Raw genomic sequence first — 23,733 nt, 5'->3', positions numbered from 1 at the left:
TATAGAAACTATCATTAAAGGAAGGGGGATGTAAATACCCCAGTTTTATTGCAGCTGTAATTCCTATGTCTGCCCTGAATGTGTTGGCGTATCCACCTTCAAGGGAGTTGATAAATGCACCTGTTTGCTTTGCTAATCCCCAAATTTAAGGGAACTGAGGTGGGAGTAGGAGGGTAAGAAGGATGGAAGGTAGGAGAGAGAAATAGCCTTTTGTTTTTGATCTCTCTGCACCGTTTGCCATGTCTTTATCATGTCCTTGATTCCTGAGCATAGCAAAGGGCAAGAAGCTATTATGTTTTCCTCTAATTAACACACGACTGATGAGATGTTTCTAATGTCAGAGAAATAGATTCAGCTGAGAAGAGCAACAGCATTTTAAGTGACAGGAAGTGACTAGCACGAGGGAATGAGAGGTCGACTGAGACTCTTGCCTTCTGTCTTTACCTTCATTTGACGCTGAGGTTGGTTGGGAAAGATGAAAAAGGAGTGATTGGGATGTTGGGATGTTGAAGTCAAGTATTCTTATTTCACATCCCTTCCCCTAGGACCGTTCTTCTCCTCTCCGCTTATCCCTGGGTCTATCCCTTCATTTCTTTGCTCGCATTTTCTGCCAGTATTTTTATTCTTTGACTTCCTTATCCCTGCACGCACATACTTTCTCTTTTCTCCTTCTTCATCACTCTCTCTTGTTCACATTCCCCTGTTCCTTGAAGCCCACCCACACCACTGTTTTTTGCCACCCGATATTCATCAAAATTGATATTTATCAAGATCTGGTATGGGCTATTTGAAAATGGAGACAACGGAGAGTCTGATTCCATCACTACTCCTTCACTTTATACTTTTGGCACAGCTAAAAATCCACACTCGTTACTCCTTACTGAGCTAAGAGTTAGCCCATTCTGAGGGACAGGACTGGATGCTCTGAGTGCCTGCCTGTTGATTGCTCATTCTATGGAATGTTATGACAGGCGATTTCTCATGATTTGCCCAATAGCTGACTGGACAAAGGACTGATCTAATGGCACCATCCATGGGCAAGTCAGTGACCCTGAGTGAGCCTGGAAAGAGAACTCCATCCAGCAAGAATGCTCTTTCTGGATGGTGTCTGACTAACCCATGCAATCTCTCTCTCTCTCTGGAGAGAGTTTGAATGGAGTTTACCAGTGTAGGTGGAACTAGTTTAGAATGCATGTATACCTAGAAAACAGGAAGCAAGAGCCATGAGACAGTAGAGGCTAATAGGAAAAGACAGAAAGTCATAGATCAGAAGGAAAAATGCTGCCAAGACAGAGACAGAGAAGCTGGTAGAGGTTATAACTAGAGGTGCTAGAGGAAGGAGCAGGGGCTCTGGCTTTTGAGGGGGTCAGCTGCTTCTCTCTCCAGGAGGCCTAGCACTATAGCTGTTGAGAGTGAAGCAACCAGAATATGCATCATTTCCCCCTGCAATTTGAAATAACTTAATGCACATATTACTTAATTTAATCTTAACAATTTCAAAAGGTTATTCCCATTTTATTGGTGAGACAAACTCAGAAAAATTACGTGGCTTGATTATGATCCCGTGAAAACCCCCAAATACCTCCTTCTAATGAAATGCTTGCTTCTAATGAAATGCTTCCTTCTACTGAATAGTAGTAACATGGAGTTTTTGAAGTCTACGTTCAAGTAGAAAAACACGAGATTTTTTTCTATTGCAATTCTTTTTCTGTCCACATTCTAATGTAACTCTAGTGCTTTATTTTCTCCTTTCTCCCATCTGCCACTCCCTCTCTTTTTGTCTAATTAACTTGTATCACATATAGGCTATTTCAAACATGTACTATTTGATGTCCATATTTGAAAGACTTGCGTTAATAAAACCAACTTAGAGTGTTTTATTTTGACACAATTTATAGAACAAAATAATCTGGAAATGCTCAATCAGGACCACACCTGGTTTGAGTTAATTAACAGTGTAGCAGGGATTATGTATAATTTGTGACCTGGAAAACTTAATTCTGCAATTAGGAACCAAGAGCATGACATAGTCTGTGGGGTCCATTTTGGTTTAATATATTCATTTATAATGCTTGAGGTTTTCTTTCTTTTAATCTCAGGACATTAAAAAACAAATTATTTGAGAACTCAGTACAATATGTATAACAAAGAAGGTCTTATTTAATTAGTATTCCTTCCTCAAGATAAGGCAGATTTTTTCTATCAATCTACTGATCTATCTATCCATCTATTCATCTCCCTCCCTCCATTCCCCTCCACCTTCCTTATCCTAGGAGTAAAGGCCAATTCTAAGTACTAGACAGGCCCTCTGTTTCCCTTTGGTCTTCACCTGCTTTTCACCGTTGACATAGAATTTCAGTTTTCCGATGGGCCCTTTTCCTTCCTGATTGGCTTAGTAAGGTGACTTGCTACCATGCCTCAAATAAATTGTCTGCTGTCACTGCTGCTACTTTCTGTTCTGAGCTCCTGCACTCTGTGTTGCAAGCCCTGTCCTGGGCTTCGTCTCCCTCAGGCTTGTTTTGTGCTGAGCTATGTAATCTAAGTATGCACGTTCTCTTCAGCCTCTTGAGCCCAGAAAGCAACTCTGAGGCCTCCTGGATTTCCTTGCCAGCCACTACCATTTTAGCTCAGACTCTTCTGCGGTGTTTTACTGTGACCTGTGTCCAGGGATTCACATGGACTGTCCTCTTACCATAAAGGGAGGAGTCATTTTCCTGTGCCTGGCTTTTGGGTGGGGAGGAAATGCCTCCAGGCAGAATGCCTCTGGACAGACAGCTCTTCTGGAAACCTGGGCATCCTGGTCCATAGTAATTTTCTACTCTCTCCCCCTTTCCACATGTGGCTCTGAGGATTTAAACCATGCTGAGGCCCATGGCCAGGGCTGTGTACAGCTGGAGAAAAGCTTCACACAAATCCTGTCCCTGTTTATACTGTGTAATGATCTCACTGATGAGATAGAATTATAGAAGAGCTATTTTTTTTAAAGATTTTATTTATTTATTTCAGAGATAGAGAGAGAGAGAGAGTGAGCACAAGCAGGGGGAGAAGCAGGCAGAGGGAAAAGCAGGCTCCCTGTTCAGCAAGGAGCCCGATGCGGAACTCGATTCCAGGACCCTGACATCATGATCTGAGCCGAAGGCAGATGCTTAACTGACTGAGTCCCTATAGAACAGCTATTATAGAGAATAATGAAAATAAACAGATTTGGTCCCAAACTGGGCTATGACATTTGACTCTTTCTTGAATTTTCACCAAAACTAGATTTGAAAAGGTATCCTTCCATTCTAGAAGGTTCTAAGTTATCATTCCTCAAGGATTTCTGAGGGAAGAAAAGCCGTTTTGGGCTGTCTCTTCTGACTAAGGCCTGGTTTTGGTGCAGTGGGGGTAGTTTCTGTTTCAGTTTCTAAGGGCTTTGGAGACATTAGATCTGGTTTAAACTTCACCTGGGGCAATGTTTGTAAACTCCCCAGCAGGGCCAGCATCATGGGCATGCAGCCCATGTAGTTACATGGGCCCTTCTACATACTTACAAGGCCCTCGCTCTTGGTTTAACACGCTGCTATTGCCATCTTGAAATTTCCAATTATTTTTGAACAAGGGGCTCACATTTTCATTTTGCCCTGGGCTCCACAAATTATGTAGCTGGATCTCCTCCCTAGACCATTTGCCTCAGAATTACCTGGTATATGCATATAAATCAGATTCCTACTGTTGAGGCCCACTAGGGCTAAGACCTCTGAATCAGCATTTTTAAAAACGTCCAATTAATTCTTTCACAAAGTTTGCAAAGCCGGAGAACCACTGGGAGAGAGACAAGATATCAGGTTCTTGGGCAGCTTTGCTTGTTGAAAGATTTAAAACAGAATTCTTGGCTTTTATTTCAATGGGGGGAATAAAAGAAGCATTCGTAATTAAAAATGTTTTATGTAAAATATATTAGGTGATTTTGTCTTATTGCCAAGTTAATTATTTGGAAATATGCCCAAATTGTGGATTTAAGAACTCTCACGTTCTTCGTTCATTTTAGCATTATTTATGTTTATTTTTATTCATCTCCCATTAAGTGAGGGCAATGCATCCCCTATCTGTTAACTAATTAGACCCTCTAAAGGGAGTAATATTGCCCTGATAATAGTTTCAAACAATTTCCTCCAATCCCCTCAACACCCTGACAAATCAGAAAAGATAGAGTCCTCATCCATGACTGGTAGGTTTTTGAGAAGCGCTAGTTGACATTCTTGCAGGCCTATATATTTAGTTTTTATTCCAAACTAATTTCAAGACAGGAAACAGCTTCAGCCTCCCAGACAACTTTACCAACACATGATAACCTGGCTCTGGAAGGCCAGGCTCTGGATTGAGGGTGACAGGACTTGTCTTCTTGTGGATCTTTTTGGGACTGCAAACATGCAGATACTTAGTGTTTGTTGTGCTACAACTGTAGCATTAAATATTTAATTTAGGCTAACTCACCATAGAGCCATTAGAAAGAAACAGCTTTTCATTACAGTGCCCAGAACACAATTTCAGCCAGTGCTCTGGTGATGAAAAGTCTACCTGACACCAGAAAGCCCCTGACTCATCTGATTGCAGTGCTGTTTGAGGTCTAGACTTGAAAATTCACTCTTTCTGGCCAAAGCAAGCTCAAACTATGACTGTGAAGTATTTTGCTAATCCATACTCTTAGACACTTGCTGAGTCAATAGACTGTTTTCACTGACTCCCTGTGTATTTTAAAAGTAATATTTATTACATTTTTTCCTTCTTATGAAAATAAGAGAATTTCATGGCAGAAAACTTAGAGGAAATAAAACCTACATATTTTTGGACAAATTCTTTGATGCCTTTTGAAATTTCATTTTACTGAATCCATTTTACTCAATATTTAGAACTACTTATAGTATATAGCTTTCATATTTGATTCAAACATATGAATAAGAAGTTTTGGAAGTTAATTACCAAGACTATTAATTTAGACATTTTACCATTATTGATGTCCTCTCATGGTATGAGTTTAGACTTCAAATTAAAATCTTTTAGGATGGAGTTCATTCTTTTTAAGAATAAATTCTTTTAAACCTGAACTTTTTACTATCTTTTGATAAGTAAATTCTTTAAAGAGGAATGAGAAAATAAGTCATAGCCCCATAAATCAGACCCCAAAGACAAACGTTATGAATGACTTTTTGGGAGCCTCGCATGTTTCTGTTGTTTCCTTCCTGATTCACTGCCTCCAAGCTCAGGGTGGTGGGCAGCCTCTCAGCCTCGCTGCTCATAACCAGCCTCATTGTTAATGCAAGCCTCATTCGAACCTCTCCCAGAATGGCATTCAGGCATCTGCTCTGTCAGGACATAGGCCAGAGAAACAAATTGAACTGTACTAATTGTCTTGATTGCTAAAGTGCATCAAACAACTGGACACGAGCCTAAAAGGTACAAACAGAACAAACTTTACAAATATCTGAGATGCACTTTTTGTTTTTGATGTTATTGCCCAGTTAAATAGCGAAAATGGTTTATGTATGTGGTTATTTATAATTTGTTCTGGCTCTTTCTCTATAAGAGATCTGTCTGATTATTAAAGAATAAATACAAGGTTCTAGTAAACAGATTTTATGCAGTTTGTAATTATTTGGTTAAAAAAAGGTAAACACTAGCACGATCTGGGAGAGAGATTTGTGTACTCAGGTACACTGTGGTATTATTGACAGTAGCCAAGAGGTGTAAGTAACCCAAATGTCCATCAAGGGATGGAAGATAAAGGAAATGTGATATATGCATTAAATCGAGTATTATTGTGTCTTAAAAAAGAAGGAAGTCATGTCACATGATATACAATGGGTGAACATTAAGGACATTGTGCCAAGTGAAATAAGCCAGTCATAAAAAGACAGATGATGTATGATTCCTATTTAGATATCTAGTCAAACTCATAGAAAGGGACTACAATAGTGGTTGCTGGGGGCTGGGGTGGGGGACAGGTACATGAAAGAGGTGTTCCATGGGTTGAGTTTCCCTCTGCAAGAAGAAAAAGGTCTAGAGATCTGTTGCACAACTGTGTGAATACACTTAACACTGCTGAACTGTACACTCTAAAATGATTAAAACGGTAGATTTTTAATGTTTTTTTTTACCACAAATAATTAAAAAATTTTAAAAAGTAATAACTATATGATGGCTGATTAGCTTAATTAGCTAGAGCAGGCAATAAAGTTTAACCCTGGTCTTAAATAATTTTAATCCAAAACTTAGACAGTAACTGTCTTTCTCTGAGCCATTTGGCTTTCCCTCCATTGTATGTCTTAATACTACATGACTTAGTCTGGTCACCTATTTCCAATGTTTCAAGGCACTGCTACTAGGCTGAATGTTTAAATGGTGTACCTTTATGACAGCTTTATAAACCTGAAGGATAGCCCATTTGCTATAGACTTCACAATTAGGGTTATATAACCTGCCAAAAGCACAACTAACTACTTAATTTTCTTAAGTGTAAAGGTTGAGAAGAGAAAACACAACAAAAACTCCCCATTCTCCTTTCTTTTCTGCTTTCATTTTTTTCTAATCATTGTTTCGACATTTACAAAAGTATCTTACATTTATAAATAATAAAAACTAGGGAACTGAAAGGAAATTTTAGTTGAAATTAACTCTTTTCCTTAAACTGTGCATTAGTATTTAATAGGTAAAATTCACCAACGGATTGCCCATTTTACGACTACAAATCCATTTTCTATTCCCAGGCACTGCACTATAATTAGGGGACTGTTTGTGTAGGCTTTCTGTTCACCAACCTAGTACAATTCTAATAAACACTAGAAAGAGGCATTGGGTTAAATGTTTAAAGATCTTTGCCAATGACTAATCCTTGACTGTTGTCAGATGAAAATGGTTTGAATTCAAGTTGATATAGTCCAATTACAGAAGTGCTTTGGAGGAGTAACACCAAATTCAATCTATCTAACAGCAAGCTTACTTGGCACAGCTGTAGTATTTTGTACCAGTATTACTGTGATTGACTGATCTTTTGTCGTTCTCAGTAGCCGTTTGTCTTTTATAGGAATGAAACAGATTTTTAAAAAATGTATTGAGCCAATTTATTACTTTGAGAAATGTCCAGCTCAGTCTTTGTAGGTGATATTAATTTACAGTTCATTGCATTTACATCCCCAATGAATTATTGGGAGACTTCCACCAAAAGTTTTTGCTCAGATTTAGATCATTACTTTTGGCTTAGGAATATGACTCCATAGAAATTCAACTATTAACCCCATATGAAATACAAGTGGTTTTTTTTTTTCCTTAAAATCTCACTCATGTAGCATATTTCAATGACCTCAGTTATATATCATTGATCTGCAATCCAAGCTAAGCTACTGCAGTGTCTAAATCATTGTGTCATTTATTTTATTTTATTCTTCCCTTTCAGACCATCAAAATGCAATTAAAGTAGAATTAAAACAAAACGACAGGATAAGAGAAAAAAATTACACGTGGAAGTGTATTATAATACAGCTCTTTGTTAAGGATTTAGTTATACTGCAGTTACACTGTAGTCCCTTCCTGCAAAAACTGAATTTACAGTTTTCCTATTACCATAGACTTAGGCCCGTCTCCTACCACCCACTAGTATTAGAAAGGAATTCCACTGTTCTGGAAAAGAATGGAATTTACAGCAAATGTAAATATAAGGTAAATACATCAGGACAATATATTTTTTGTTTGTTTGCTCCAATAGTGTTGCAATTTGCCTAATAGAAAGCATATTGCTGATTGTGTAGAATAACTTCATAGTGCTGGTGCCATTTACTGGAAGGAATAAAGCCTCAGATGAAATTCAGAAACAAGAGCTAGGGAGTGAAAATATTCAGAAGAATAGTTTTTAACTCTTTCCTTTTGGCAAATGTTTTTATTTGTGAAATTATTTGTTGTGTTTTTGTTTTTTGTTTTTTTTGTTTTGTTGTGTTGTGTTTTTTTTCCAGTAAGCTATTTATAATAGGCAGGCAAGCACATCCATAGTATGTTAACATTCTTCCCTGGGCCACATCCCATGGCTTCCCCAATGCTCCCAGCAAGTGATTTTCTTATCTCCTGAGTCACAGAGAGTCTATCTGGAGGCAACTTCCTCAACTTCTAATTTCTTTCTTCACCCACTCCTACTAAGATAGTTCTGTCTGGACCAGGACATAACTTACTCCCTCCATTTTAGAGGAATTGCTTTTAAAAATTTTTCTAGAAATTTAATCTCCATTTGTTCCCTCGGCCCATTCCTCTTTGTGTCCTTACGTATCTTGTACCACAGATTCTCCCTTCTCTCCTCAGCCTGCAAAGACACTGAAGTCTGGGTATCAAAAGAAACAAAGGAAAAACATTCACCCCACTCTTGCCCCCCAATCCCCCATTGCCTCTATAGCACCCTCTATCTACTAGCTTATTTTTCTAATTCATTTATAGCTGAAAATTTCCCAAGCAGATAACACTTATCTCCCTTTCTCTGTTTTTGCACCTGAATTTGTTGCAGTTCACTCCCATCATTTAACTGAAATTTCTCTTTCCAGGTCGTCAGGGTCCTCACCACTAAATTTGAGACATTTCTGTCTTTTTCTTACTGCATTGCTCCTTAATGTTCATCATTATTGTCCAGTCTGTCTATGAAACATTCTCATCTTGTTTTCCATTACACTAAGCTTTCATCGTTTTCAGGATACCTTTTTGGCATCCTTCTTTGTTTATCTTTCCCCTAAACACTGGTGCTCCCTAGTAGTCTATGCACAAACCTCTTTGCTTCTTAATCTACACACGTTCTATGAAAAGCCTTCTCTACTTTGCTGGCTTCAGCTGTGACATGCATGCTGATGAATCTCAAACCCGCATCACATCCTAGAATTCTCTTCTGGAGTTTTGTCCTTGACTTTGTCATAGGCACCTCAAATCTAACTTGGTCAAAAGTGGAGTCTCCACTGAATCTGGTTCCCTTCTGCGTGCTCTCCTATTAATGGACCAGCGGATATCTAGTTACCCAAGACAAACTGGGACACAGTCTAGGTTTCTCCTTTCATGTCATGGCTAAGTAGTAGCAGAGTCTTGCCAGTTTTATGCTTTTAGTATCTTCTAAATTCATCTCCTTCTCTGCTCACTGGTTGAAGTTTGACCATTATTCTCCCTACGCAGAGACAGTCACCCTACTACTCTTTCTGAATCCAGTCCTGATGCCATAAAATCCATTCTTTATCTTAGAAAATAGTCACTTCTCTAACATGCAAATCAGATCATGTCATTCTCACTTTAACATCTTTAATAGTTCTTTAATGCCTTTAGAAAAAAAAATCCTGATTTATTAGCACAGTAAAGAAGTTCCCTTTTTGGCTCCAAATGACTCTCCAAGTTCGCCTCTTAACACACTCTGCCATTTATTTCTTGCAGCCTCACTCAAATCATGTTAAACCTCCTGTTTGTGGAAGGACCAAGTGTTCTCCTGCCTCTGTATCTTGGTGACTCCCTCTGCTGCTGTTTAGTACATCTTTCCTCTTCCTTTTACTCCCATGTGCCTTTCAAAACCCAGACTGGACACTGGCTCCTCAGAGAAATTTTCCAGCAGTTTTGTTGCCTCTCTTGTGAGCTCATTTTAAATCCTGTGCTTAGCTCATAGCACTTTTTCATTTACATTGAAATTATTTTCCTCTTCAAACTCCTGGAGGTCAGGGACCTTTATCTCTGATATCTCAGTGGCTGGAAACAAGTAAGTGATAGAGTTGGTGCTCAATAAATGGAAAAAGAATGAATGAAGATGGAAAGAAAATTAGCTGTTTTGTTAGAGCCAAATAAAGAACTCAGATCCTGTTCTAGCTTATATTGAGATTTGAGAGAGCCACTCAATTTTATTATCTAGGAGATAGAATCTATTGTGATGATGATTTCCAGTTTTCCTTCTGAAAGGTTTTGACAATAGAATCTCCTAAGAATAGAATTTTAGAACCAGAATGTGCTTTAAAAATTTAGGCTGTGTCTACTAGCCACACATATTTCAGGTTTTATAATGCCCAAGAAATATACAAGTATATAAACATTATTAAAAAACAAGATACAAGATCCTCTGATAATTACTCTTGAAACCATTTTTGCTTATTAAAGCATTTTCAGGGATGTAAGGTATGTAAAAGCGAGCAAAATAATCTTTGTAACTATATAGTTTCAAAATCCAAAGGAAGGAAGTTCCCTCTTTTTATTTTCAGTGTTCTGAAATTCCTTAAGTTTATTAACCACAAGCAAGTTTCCATTGACATTTTAATATTGTCTCTACCTTGTCAAATGGTAATGGTTAAAAAGGAAACCAATTCAGTCACTCAAATGTTTTGTGTACTTAACCTAAGACAATGGGTTTAACTTTTGTCTCTATTACTTGGAATCCTGAGTAAATCAGCCAGTAATTTTGATACCCTGCAATTTTTAAGGGCTAAAAACATATTAAGTGTTCCAGTTGTATGCATTCATATGTCAGCTCTTTAGACATTATTGGATCTCTGTGGAAAGGTTAAAAAAAATCCTTATAATTCAAAGCAAATCTGAAAAATAGTTGAATAAACTGATATGCCTAATGATTTGATCTAAAAAGTCAAAAGTAAACAGCTAACAAAAATATAAGCAACCACCACAAAACTCACAAATCCTTCTAAAATCCACCACCCAAATATTTCTCTTGCTTTTGAGAATTTCCACCGATAACCTTATCCTTCCTGCTTATGTAGGACCCTAGCCTGTTATAAATTCCTTTTCCCCAAGAATTTCTGGAAGTCCTGACCTATATACACACACACTCATCAGTTACTGAGTAGCCTCACCCTCACTCTTCCACCTCAGCTGCACTCCCAAGATTTGCCTTCTTTAAGCCAGTCTGGGGAGACATCTTTCTTTATTTTGATGTAAGACTCTGTTAGAAAGTTGCCGAATTACCACTGCCTGTGTCCCAATGTTCAATGAGGCTTTTAGGGCACCCGGCTTTTAGACCATGGGAGACGGGGTTAGAAAAAATTTCACGTGGCCTGTAGTCCTTGTTATATGGGTTATCACTCAAAATGTAAACCTCTCCACATCCCAATAAACTCTTGAACAGAGGACTCATATCTTACTTGGGAGTTGGGTTATATGGGTCGTGTTTAAGGCAAAATCAGAATTACTCTTGAAAATCCCTTAAATTATCCACTCAGGATAGCGTATGTGGTTTTGAGGATACAGTTCTATACAGCAATTCTTTGAGGACCACTGAGGTAGACTAAAGGAAGGAACAAAGGGCAAAGATAAAGCCCGGTGTATCTGATTTGTCTCCTTCAAGGTAATCATTATATCCCTGGTGGTAAACAGGTGGAGGTTTCTGAAGTGCTCCAGTTTATGACCAATCCACTGTTTCAATATTAAGCCTTTACAATCTCAATACGCATACAGTTTGATTTGTGGTGGTAAGGATTAAAGGAGATAATATACATGTGTAAACTTAGTTCAGGCTCTGGCATATAGTAAATGCTCAAAAACAATATTTGTTAGATTCAAGACTAAATCTTGCTTGGTCAGATTAATGTATACACTGTTCTTTAGAAACAGGCCACCTGTTTCCTGTTTTCCCAAGTTGCTTTTCCTCTCTGAACAGCTGTCACTTTCATGGGCGTTGGTCTTATGACCCTTACGTGGAGTCCCAGCTTCCTCAAGGGTTAAGATCTGAAGTCAGCCTGAGATAAGCATGTGTGTGCTGAACCCCCATTGGACTCTTAGCCCCACCACCCTCTGTACGTTTCTCTTCCAGCTCAGCTCAACACTTCCCATTACCCTCACTCTTGCTCCATGATTTAAAGTCCTCTTTCTTGAATAGCAAACTCTTCAATATTTGTAGCTTTTTCTCTCTTTTCTCCTGTTCCTTTCCTTGCTTGGCTCCCAGCTGGTACTCTGAGTCAGGACTTTTACTATATCGTCTTGTGTTTTTTAAATTGGAGTCTACCTAATACAATGTTATATTAGTTTCAGGTGTACAACATATTGATTGAACAATTCTGTACATTACTGTACATTACTCACAGAGAATTTTCGAACTTCGATGCAGTATTTTGTTTTTGTTTGTTTGCTTCATGTTCCATGTTCTTCAAGGCCAGAAGTTGGGTCATTATCCTCTTTGCTTCTCAATTTTGCTTCCAGACCATTACTCCTTATCAAAACCTTACTCTTTTGAAGCTAAACTTTTTCCTCTCATCTAACCCTCTCAGGTTAACACTTACTGAACACTTCCATTGAGCCAGGGAGTGTGCTAATTATTTGCCTAGATTATTTCACTGAAAATCCACAATAATCCCGTTTAGGTGGAAACTATTATTAGCATACCACTAAAGGTTTATAAAGGCCAAGGAACTTTTTCTCATCTGCATAATGCACATGTAAGAGTGCCTAACTGATTGGGTTACTGTGAGATAGCAGTATTTGTAAGGTGCATAGTAAATACATGCGAGTGTTTTCTGTTATTTTGTTGCCCAAGGGGGCTCTGTGAGAAAGTGGGGGACCTGGGATTCAGACCCTGGCAGTCTGATGCCGCAACACACATCCATAATCATTATGCATGGCCAGCTGACCTTCTACTGACCTCTCCTCATTCTGTGATGATATCCTAGGGTCACAGCCTTTGAAGCCTGTTCTACTTCAGTTCCCCTAGGCTTTTTCATAGTTCAAGGGCTGGCTCATTCGCCATCCCTGCTCCCTTTCCCTTTGTCTCCTCTGCTGCAGCTCCTAGCAGGGAGTCAGATCCAGAGCACATTTAGAGGCTGGTCTTTAACAAGAAGGACATGTCCTCTAAAGCAATAGGGAGGAAAAAAAGGAACTGATGCAGGGATGGTTTTGTGGCTCTGACAGTGGGAAGTTGAAGGAGTTTCCATCCTGTTATCTGTATTTTCTTAATAATGAAAGGAGGTCGTCAGTGAGAGTGAGTGTGGAAATTTGCACTGGTGACACTTTGCTCTGTTAGACTGGCCAAACCCACCCTAGAAAAACATGTAGGTTGGGCTTGTCACATGGACACTCCTAGTTTTCAGTATCAGTATACGTCACTAGCAGGTGACCACAGTAGCTTAGTGGCTAGATGACAAAAGTCAAGTCTGCAAATAACTATGACCCAAACACTGAGGATTTCAGAAGACTAGAGACCAGATCTCTAGCATCTCATTCTTCACATTACTTCAGCCATCCACTGCCACAACACATCCTGTGTCTCACTTCCTCTGAAATCACTACTAGTATATTTCACTATCTCACCACACCCTGGGGCCCCTTTGGTACATCCTCATTGAGACACCTACTCCATAAATGCCACCACAGTTTTATCATTCATCAGGGATCCTTCACTTCTTTTTTTGCCCATTTTAGTTTTCATGGTTCAAATCATAGCCATGTCCTCGTAGAGGCTCTCAACCCCTTAGTCACCTCTCTGCCCCTCAGACTCACCTGGCAGAACTTTGGCACTGGTTGAGTAAAGCTATCTTCCTTCTTTGTTCCTACATCTGAACAATTGTGTATGGCTGGAAAAAAATCAATAGCCAGGCTGCTTGATTTTTATAATAAAGGAATTCATCATCATATCTAAGAGCCTACGGCACTTGGCACTACACGACTGTATAGTATTTCCCTAGTAAATTGAGCCACTGTCAAGGTAATTATTTTATACTCTCTCCCCTTACTTCACATCTTGCACAGCTTTTCTTTACCCTCACTCTCACAGAGGACCTCATTTCTTACTTCATTAAGAAAATAGAGATAACAAGATGGGAACTCCTCTGACTTCCCATTGTCAGACTCATAAAACCTCCCTGGCATTAGTTTCTTCCTTTCCTCCCTTCTTATTAATACAGAGAAAATGTCCCTTTTATTGTTAAAGACCGGTTGGATCCGATTCCCTCCCCCTCCTGCTCTTTTCTGCATGTCTAACTCCCTCTCAGCAATGTTCCATGATGGAACCCTCCCACAGCTGCACACAGCCTTCCAATTTCTAGAAAGCTTTGATCTGAAGTGGACTGCTATCTGCAATCCTTATCTCTGCTTCCTCATCCCACATTCACTGTATCCCCACCCATCAGGCTGCTCCCACTCACCATCTACACCACTTCTCCACTGAAACTGCTTTTTCTAAGGTTGCCAATGAGTTCCATGCTGTCAACCCAATGAATGCTATCCATTCTTCAGTTGACTCATTCACGTGATGGCTCTGCTTTTTTCATTCAGATTGAATCTCTTTAGAGAGACCTGCTCTGATGACTCCCTTCCCCCATAATAGTGCCATCACATCACTCTGCTTTATTGTCTTCATAGCATTTATTGTCTGAATTTATCATGTTCATTTATTTGTTCATTTGTTGACTGTGCATCTCACGTCCTCACCTAGAACAGTGCCTGGTACATCACAGATGCTCAATGAGGATTTGTTGAGTGATAGACACAATGCTGTATTTAGAATTTTCTCTTCCCTCCAACAACTAACCTTTTGTTAACTGGATGAAGTTTGTCTGCCCACTCTCTCTAATATTGGTCTAGCTGTCTAGTCCCTTAAAGGAGTGTTCCTGGTGGGCCCCCTCATTCTTGGACAGGTCTGAATCCATGTAGGACCAGTTTTATTTTGGGTCTGGACTTCCCATCTTTCTCCTCCTCCTTTTCTTCCCACACATCCATACCATTCTGGCCATGCATTTCTAGTCTCTCATTTTTCTTTTTCAATATGATCCTCAGTTTTAAAGCCTCCTTCCTAAACTTTAATTACAGGTTGCTCTGTTCGTGGTGATTGGTGGGCATCTCTGAGCCAGTTTGGGAAGGCTGCAGTCCTACACTTGTTCTATATGTCTGGAAAACTTCCCTGTTTGGGGCCAGCTAGATAAGTTTCAGAACTTGTCTCTAGTCTTCCGAAATCCTAAGTGTCTGGGTCAAAGTTATTTGCAGACTCGACTTTTTTCATGTAGTTACTAAGCGACTGTGGTCACCCGGTGAAGCATACTGAGAGTGAAAACTAGAAGGAATGTCCAACCTATATGTTTTTCAAGGGTGGGTTTGGCCAATGCGACAGGGCAAAGCATCACCAGTGCAAAAAAAGAATATGCAATTAAAAAAATTCACCAACTTCCGGCCAGACAATGTTATACTCCATTCTCTTATTGTTAAACAAAATGAAAACAAAACAAAGCTCACAAAGGTATTATTGAGAAACATTTTGAATTCTAATTTTATTATATGTTTTCTTCAAGTGGTCATAAATTCCTTTGAATCAAGACTTAATGATAATAAAGATATAGCCATATACACACAGGAATAATCATCTCCCTGAAACCTGGACTCAGCCTGGATGTATGCTAGAAACCTAAAGCCTAAAGGGGGCAATCAATGCCATTGGCTATTCAATTTCAGCCCCTATTTTGACCATACCCAATAAAGGAGCCATATCCAGGGTGATCATTTAATTTACCACCCAAACTGGAGTAGTATTAATGATTATGCTAGGATAACATGAAACCAGGGCCATCCTTAGAAAATGGGAACATGTGATCATTCCAACCATAAGCTCCTATGAGGACTGTGGACGGGTCCAGTCCTTGTAAGCCAAATGCTGCTCTTGGTCCACAGGCTTAAAGTTGTATGGACACTGTTAGTCATGAATTTGGGACTTACTTGTTATAAGTGCATTTAAATAATCTCATAAATTTGTGATAACACTGATCATATCCTTTCTGGTGTTTTCTACCCTACCTCTCGCAAGATAAAGCAGGCCCTTGACACATGTCTTTGAGAAAGAAGGAACTGCTAGAGATGCTTCTATGAACTAATTTCCCTTTCCCCAGCCCAACCACTGTTCAATTCAACACATAGTCTGCTACGGCAAGTAAAATCGAGTCCTTTCCAGAGAGCATCTTACTTGCAATGCACTTGGAATTTCGAGCAGAAGCAAAATGTGTGATATATATATATATAGAGAGAGAGAGAGAGAGAGAGAGAGGGAGAGAACACATGAAAAGATACATTTCTTAGAGAAAGGTTATTATATACACACCAAAAGCAAACCAATCACTACTTTGTTAATGCATATAAACCAATAAAATTTTTAAAAGGCAGGGACACTAGAAGGCTCTCCCTTCTTTATGGTAACTCCTGTGAGCTGATCCTGGTTATTCTGCTTTACTTGAGGCCCTGAGGCTGGCCCTGGGAAAGGGAACCAGCACTGGTCTCTGTATTGGTTTTAAGTTGTGAGCACTAAACCGTGAGAAAAAAGCTATGAATACTGAGACTACAACACGTGTTTGGAATTAAAGAAACTCTTTTCCCTGGCGGCTCACAGAATTTATCTCATTTCCCATGTGTCTTCTACATGTATGAAGTCCAGACTCCATAGGTCGGCTTGCCTTTGAGAGTGTTCAATTCCCACCTCCCTTTTAGTGTCATCCTTGTGCTGAGCTGAGAGCGAGCCTCTCTAAACAGCAAACTCATGACCTCCCACTGGAGAGCTCTGACTGTTAAAAGGTGTCTTCCTTCCATTGAATTGAAATCTGTCATCCCAAGTGACTAACTGTTCTTATTTGCCCAGCAGTGTCTTGGTTTGAACTGAAAATTCTGTGTCCTGGGGACCCTTCAGTCCTGGGCAAACTAGGACAGTTGGTTGCTCCATCTTTAGTTGCCATCTGTTGGCCCTCTGATCCATCTTGGGCTATGCAAAGAAATGCTATTATTTCCTTCAGATGATATCCATTTTGACACATTTCAGGTACATTTCTCTAGCTCCAAAAATCTTAGCTGGCATAGCTCTAAGTACTGTATTTTCTACGTGATCTTCTTCGAATGTGTTGTCCTCTCTTGGGAGAAGAGCTTTCCACTTCTATCCACATGTCTCCATAGAGGAGAGGAAATTACTTCACTCTCCATGCGGGGCTAAGGGGTGGAATAGGGGACGGTGGATAGGAACAGTTTTGTTGTTTTTCTACCCACTCTTTCTTTTATTCCACTCAGAGGAAGAGTAGCAGCTAACCTGATTGTTGAGAACCATAACTTTTGGGCCAAGGTTCTCACATGGCCAGGATTCCTGTACCTCACAGGTGATAAAGAGGGTCTATCTTTTTCACTGCCAGCCTTAGCCTCATGGATTACATAAAAGACCCAATTTTCCTCCTTCCCTGTTCTTGCTTCCAGGCAGTGAGCAAGCCTTGTCTTCTAGAGGCAGCTAAAAATTCCTTGATTTTGCTTTAATTTCCAATTTCCCTGCTGAATTTCAGGGTGAGTAGGCTGGGTCAGCCATGCCCTGTAAAATATGGCTGTTTTTAATTTAGAGTGGATGAGAGGGAGGTGGCCCATCACTTCCTCCCATTTGTCTAGAGAGCCCAACACTTGTTATAACAATTAATTTGTCTAATTCTTTGGTTTCTCCTTAGGCTTAATTCCTCACAACTTGTCTTCATCCTTTGCAACAGTGATGAAAAAGAGGAGCGAATCCTCAAACTTAAAGCCCCATTATGCTAGAATTTAAGGCATGGTGCCCAGAAATGAGTGTAATAATGCACATGTGATTTTTTTTTTTTTGTTATAGATGTAGCACTTCTTTAATCCAGGCTATAATCACAACAGTTATTTTACTGACTTCATTCTAGATTCCTAGTTTTCTTAGTGATGACTGAAATCCCCGACAAGGAATGCATTTGTCCCCACACTTTTTTTTTTTTTTAAGATTTTATTTATTTATTTGACAGAGATAGAGAAAGCCAGCGTGAGAGGGAACACAAGCAGGGGGAGTGGGAGAGGAAGAAGCAGGCTTCCAACGGAGGAGCCTGATGTGGGGCTTGATCCCAGAACTCCGGGATCACGCCCTGAGCCGAAGGCAGATGCTTAACGACTGAGCCACCCAGGCGCCCCTGTCCCCACACTTCTGCACTGGTTGTTTGTACCAAAGTCCAAAGGTTTGGCAACCTCTGTATCTGAAATTCACTTTGAACTCACTGTTGTGTTCCGACCCCACCCCCACCCCCCCAGTACACCAGAGCAACTGCTGCCATTAAGGTTACTGATGGTTTTCTAGTGGACAATGATCTTTATCCCTGGCCTTCTGCCTGATCATTTGCCCTGGGTGACCTCCTTTAAGGGGCTTTATCTACCACCTAGTTGTTCATGATTCTCAAATCTATACCCACAGCCCAGACCTCTCTCCCAAACTCCATATTCAGGTAACCCAACTACCTATAAGTTAGCTTTATCTGGATGTCCTATCTGCACTTCAAATTCAGCGTCCAGCAATCAATTCATTATCTTGGTATCAGATTCTGATTATACTCTAGCATTCCCAATTTCAGAGACTGGCACCACTATTCACATAATCTCCCAAACCAGAAACCTGAGTACTATTCTTAATTCTACTCTCTCTCTCTCTCTCTCTCTCTTACCTTCAATTTATACTGTTAATCCTACTTCCCAAATACTGTTTTACATCCCTCTCTTGCTCTTTGGTCTCATAGTCACTAGCTTACTGTGCCCTTTCTCGTTGGTATTGCTTCAATAGCTTCCAAACTGCCCTCTCTGCCTCCAGTCCTACCCGACCTCATTCTGCACACCTTTGCCAGAGTAACCTTTCTAAAAGGCAAATCATATCATGTCATGTGCCTGCTTTTAAAATCCTTGAATGAGCTTCCATATTCTTCAGAATAAAGATCAAACTTTTGGTTTAACACAGAACGTCCTTCATGGCTTGTCTCCTGACCATGCATTTGCCTCATTTCTTGCTACACTCCCCACCTCTGGCCCTCATTCCTGCTCAGCAACATGCAAGCTCCTGAGTACACTATGCTGCTCCACGCTGCAGTGCTGTTTCCGCACACTACTCCCTCTGCCTGGGATGCCATTCCTCCCCTTCCCCCATCAAGCTCCAGCCCACTTGTCCTTCAGGATCATATCAGGGGTCACACTCTCTAGAAGTCTCTCCAGGCCCTGTTTTCCTCCATTATCAGCCAGTTTCATTTCTGAAGCTCCTATTGCAATCTAACTAAAACTCATGCCTGAATGAACGGTCATTTCAATATTCCCCTGAAATGGCGCAAAAGAAGATCTCCGGGTGGAGTGTACAATTTTCTATAGAAAGCCCCTCTATCTTCACCATTATCTGCACCATTAACAAAAACAAATGATCAATGTCCCAAAGCTGTATACTATAGAATGCAGGGGATATAATATATTCTGGAATATTTTCAAAGGTGGAGTTGCCAATTGCCCGTCACAATCATATAGAGTTCTTAGAAGTTTGCTCAAGAAACATCTGGTTTGGCAAAACTGAGCAACAGAGCTTCCCGGTGAAACTGCCAAGGTCCTAAGTAACCACATGAATGATATGTTAGTTGGAATTATTGAATATAAACTAATTGAACCAGGGAATAGCTGCCAAAAATAATGATTTTTACCTTCAGAATTACTGGTCATAACCTATTCTTTCTAACAATCATTAGACAGCTGAACGAATTAATTGTCTATTGCTGCTATTAGTTCATGACAATAAAACTATGTCCTCAGCATATAGAAGGGATATTTTTCTCTCTGTGGTGAAGAATGTGCTTCAAATCATCCTAAAGAGGTTTTATTTTATTCAAGTATAAGTTTGAAAGAAATTTGGATTATGATTTGATCATATGGGAAGCTTTCTATAGACCCCAAGTCTCATGGTGGTGCTAAAAAGAAGATTTTATATAAGAATTACCAGCTTGGGGACCTACAGCTTAACCTGAAATTGCTTCTGGTCTGCAGAATTAAAGGCCAAAGACAGTCAACAATCTTTCATTTCACTAAAATGACTGCTCATGTGGCCCATACTGCGTTGCACTTCTGTCTTGACAAATGTCTTCACAAGATGATTAGAGATTAACAACAGGTTCTGCAGTGAGAGAGGGGATGCTGCAGATTCTCAGCTCTGCTCATGCTCGTTTAGCCTAAGAGTTAGTCACAGGACGCCTGGGGGGGCTCAGTCCATTAAGCATCTGACTCTTGATTCTGGCTCAGGTCATGATCTCAGGGTCGTGAGACTGAACCCTGCACTGGGCTCCGGGCTCAGAGCAGAGTCTGCTTAAGATTCTCTCTTTCCTTCTCTCTCTGCTCTTCCCCCCACATTTTCTCTCTCAAATAAATAAAATCTTAAAGAAAAACTTGCATAGATATATCTAGGAAAACATTGGAGGAATATTCACAAAAAATTTTTATTTTGAAGAATTAAAAGGAGGGGAAATGTTTAAAACAATCTGACCACAATATTAAAATCCATCCTAAGGAGTATGGTAAGCAGGTTATGGGCAAACTGTGCTATAGACCTCCAAGGATGAGTATACGAATGGCCTTTCCTTAGTCTTCTCAGGTGCAATATCAGTTTCTCTTTTCGACTATTTTTAACGAGGAGTTTTCTACTTGAGTTGGAACAGCTGATCCTAGAAGAATGGCACGCCACACTGATCCTGGCAGAGCATGGTACGTTGTAGATAATGAGGCTGCACAGAGCAGTCTTCAACTGTACAGCGATTGTTTATCTGTATTCTCCACCGTACAGTTGTGCTCATTATTTCTAGATGAGCATGTGTCCGGAGAAGTGCAGAGCTTCTGGCTCCCCCCACAGTAGCCCCCATGCAGAAATGTGTGCCATTTCCACGGAGCAAAGGGCACTGGGATTGGTTTGGGGAGGTGAAGTAATGTGTTTTCCCTTGTTGGTAATGGTAATGTGGTAAGTGGACATGTAGAAGAAGAAGGCCCTGATGTCACTGCATGCATGTGTGTAAGCACATGTGTCTGTCTGTGTTGGTACCTTGTGGGTGCATTCACGGTATGAAGAGAATGAATGTGATTTGGTCTCTAGGATCAAAGGGCTTAAGTGGTGTGGGTGAATCTTGCCTACCATGATCCCATTTAATAGGGATAGGAAAAGGGAGGCTTTTTCATTTCTGATGGCTTTTCGATTAGATCATGGGCTCATTTGAGCCTCTTTGTGTCTCTAGAAGTTAGTCAGCACAGGTAGCAGAGCTGGCTGAGGGTTAAGTCTTGATAATCCTGAGTGAGTAAGGAGTGGGGTGTGTGTGAGCATGTGTGTGCACCTGTGTGTGTATGTGTGTGTGTGTGTGTGTGTGTATGTATGTTTCAAGATTCTACTGCAGGCATCCCTTGCTAACAAGCCTTAAATAGGAAACCTACTAGGGATTCTAGTCCAGTATCCTTTTTAGACACGCATGAGGAGAAAAAGTTGGGAAACACACATTCAGCTGGCAGAAAGTTCCTTTCCGTTGCCCGTTCAGACACGGTTGAACAGCCATCTCTACAGGACAGTACTTATGGCACTCGAGGCTGCAGCTTTGAAGCTTTGCCTCATTTCAGCTATTCAGAGAGGAGCTGATTTTTATAAGAACAGAAAATGTATTCTTGAGGCCAAGCTTTACTTTTTCTTTTTAAGGTTTCTTGAAAAGACTTGAGAAGGTGAAACAGTTACTATGTGGCCATACAGTGAAAGTCATAACACTGTTTAGAGTAAATAAGGGAGTCTTTATGAAAACACCATGATGCATACACAGCAGTTTCTGCATGAATCAAACTGCATGCTTCCAAAACGTAATTGATATTCTTAGGTGGGGTGGTGGCTTGGTCCCGTCAGGATACTGAATGGACTGGTGCCAACCTGAAAGGGATAATAGTTAAATCAAAAGAAATGACACAAGCAGAGGAGTACAAATAATCCATATTAAAATACCAACACAAAGTTGGGTTTGAGAATTATTTATAACCTTGAAATTCAAAAGGAATTGCTAGGGTGCACATATAAGCACATACAGCTGATTTATCTCAGCATCTATCGGAAACTTCGCTTTTTCACTGGTTTAGGAAAATAGTAATTCTTAGGTGGAATTATGTATCTCTGTTAGGAAGATTATGATAATTTGCCTGGTCTTGGAAATCGAATGAATAAAAAAGAGCACGATTCATAAATAGAGGCCTTCTTTCTCCCCTTTTACTTTTCCTTAGCATATATTTTTAAAAAGTAACTATTTCAGAAAATAAAATGGATACAATTTATTGCAGGAGAATCTTTCTTTTTGAGTTTACAGTTCCTGTGGGAAGAAATGCAAAATTCTTTTAGCTATTGGAAAGCATTGGAGTGTGATGGCAGAGCTTAAATAATATTCAGCATTCAGTCGGGGGGGGGGGAGGTTCGCAATGTCCCTTGTGTGCCATGGTAAGAACAAATATACAAATACTTATGTGACATTGGGCTGTCTTCCTCTAAATGTTTTTGTTCTGTCAGTCGTGTGAAAGGAAAAAAAAAAACCCTGTAACTCATAAAAATCACATTTCTCCATTTCATTTCAAGTACAAGTTTTGTTCCAGAGACATATTCAAAGTGGAGAATAGGACAAAATATGTTTTATGTTCCCATTCATCTTTAAAATAGCCTCTCGACACTGTTAACTTGCGACCGGACAATCACTTGGCACATAACCCATGCAGACACCAACCTTGACAGAATTAGAGGAAATCCTACTCCAGGGATGAAGTGTTCTTGAACAATTCATTGGAAGCATTAGGTACAAATGCGCTCTTTTTCTACACCTCATGCACGCCACCCTTCTTGCTTGCCTATTTTCATGTGTTATAAATGGTTTTGTTTGTGTCATGTTTCCTGTTTTATTTCCGTAAGTATCCCTTCCCCATGACTGAGATCAGTTGAACAGATAGGGCAGCATTCCTCACACGTGTAATTCAGGTCTCCTCAGAGAATTTTTCTTGTGTTTTTAGAGGGTGTTTACATGGCATTAACAGTAACCTACATCATTCTTCAAATGTCATAAACTCTCTAGAAAAAAAGGCTTTATTTAGCTCACTTGTCTCTTCTTGCTGAACAAAATAAATCCTCTGAGCATGGATTATTGATACGAAGAACGGCACTGATTCCAGCCCAATGCTGGGCCTTACCTTATGCTCAAGGAGGACTGAGTGAATGACCTGCTACTTGGGGAGACTGTGAGGTGCCATTGTGACCCTTAAGGGAGCAGATAGAAACACCCTTCTCAACACACACACACACACACACACACACACACACACACACACACACTTTACATGCTTAATATAAACATGTAAATAACTGAGCGTGCAATCTTGAACATGTCCTGATAAGCAGAAAGCCCTTAACTTCTCCTTCCCAACTTTCTGCCTAAGAAAACATATACACACGTTCTCACACCCTGTCCCTGTAGCATTGTGTTCAGGACATTTTGGGGCTCAGTCTCCTAAACTCACCCTCTTGGCCTTATCTGGACTCATTCTTTTAGACTTCAACTTCTAAAGATCCCATTTTGCTGTCTGGCCTTAGCCTTGATGCTTCAGACCTTCCCCTGGTTTCCAGAATGTCCACGTGTGATACTGTGATTTATAATAAATATACATTTGGTCTTTATCCCTGTTTCTGGCACAGAGCTCCTAAAACCTTTGGAGTTTCCTGAGTGAAGACAGCTTGACAGATAGTATCAGAATTGAGTTGAATCGTAAGACACCCAGCTGGTGTCCAAGAATTGCTTGATGGTGGTGGGAAAAACCCAGACTCATTAGAACTGGTCAGAATTGTACCATACCTAGGATGCCTGCTCCTCCTTGCTCATATGTCCTGCCTCCATGGGAAACCTACATGTTTGCTTGGCATCAGAATTTACTTTTCGGTGTTCCTCATCCAGCAGC

This window comes from Ursus arctos, unplaced genomic scaffold (genome assembly GCF_023065955.2).
Source record: "Ursus arctos isolate Adak ecotype North America unplaced genomic scaffold, UrsArc2.0 scaffold_13, whole genome shotgun sequence".
Classification (NCBI taxonomy): domain Eukaryota; kingdom Metazoa; phylum Chordata; class Mammalia; order Carnivora; family Ursidae; genus Ursus; species Ursus arctos.
The sequence above is the reverse complement of the archived record's forward strand: the minus strand, read 5'-3'. Positions refer to the sequence as shown.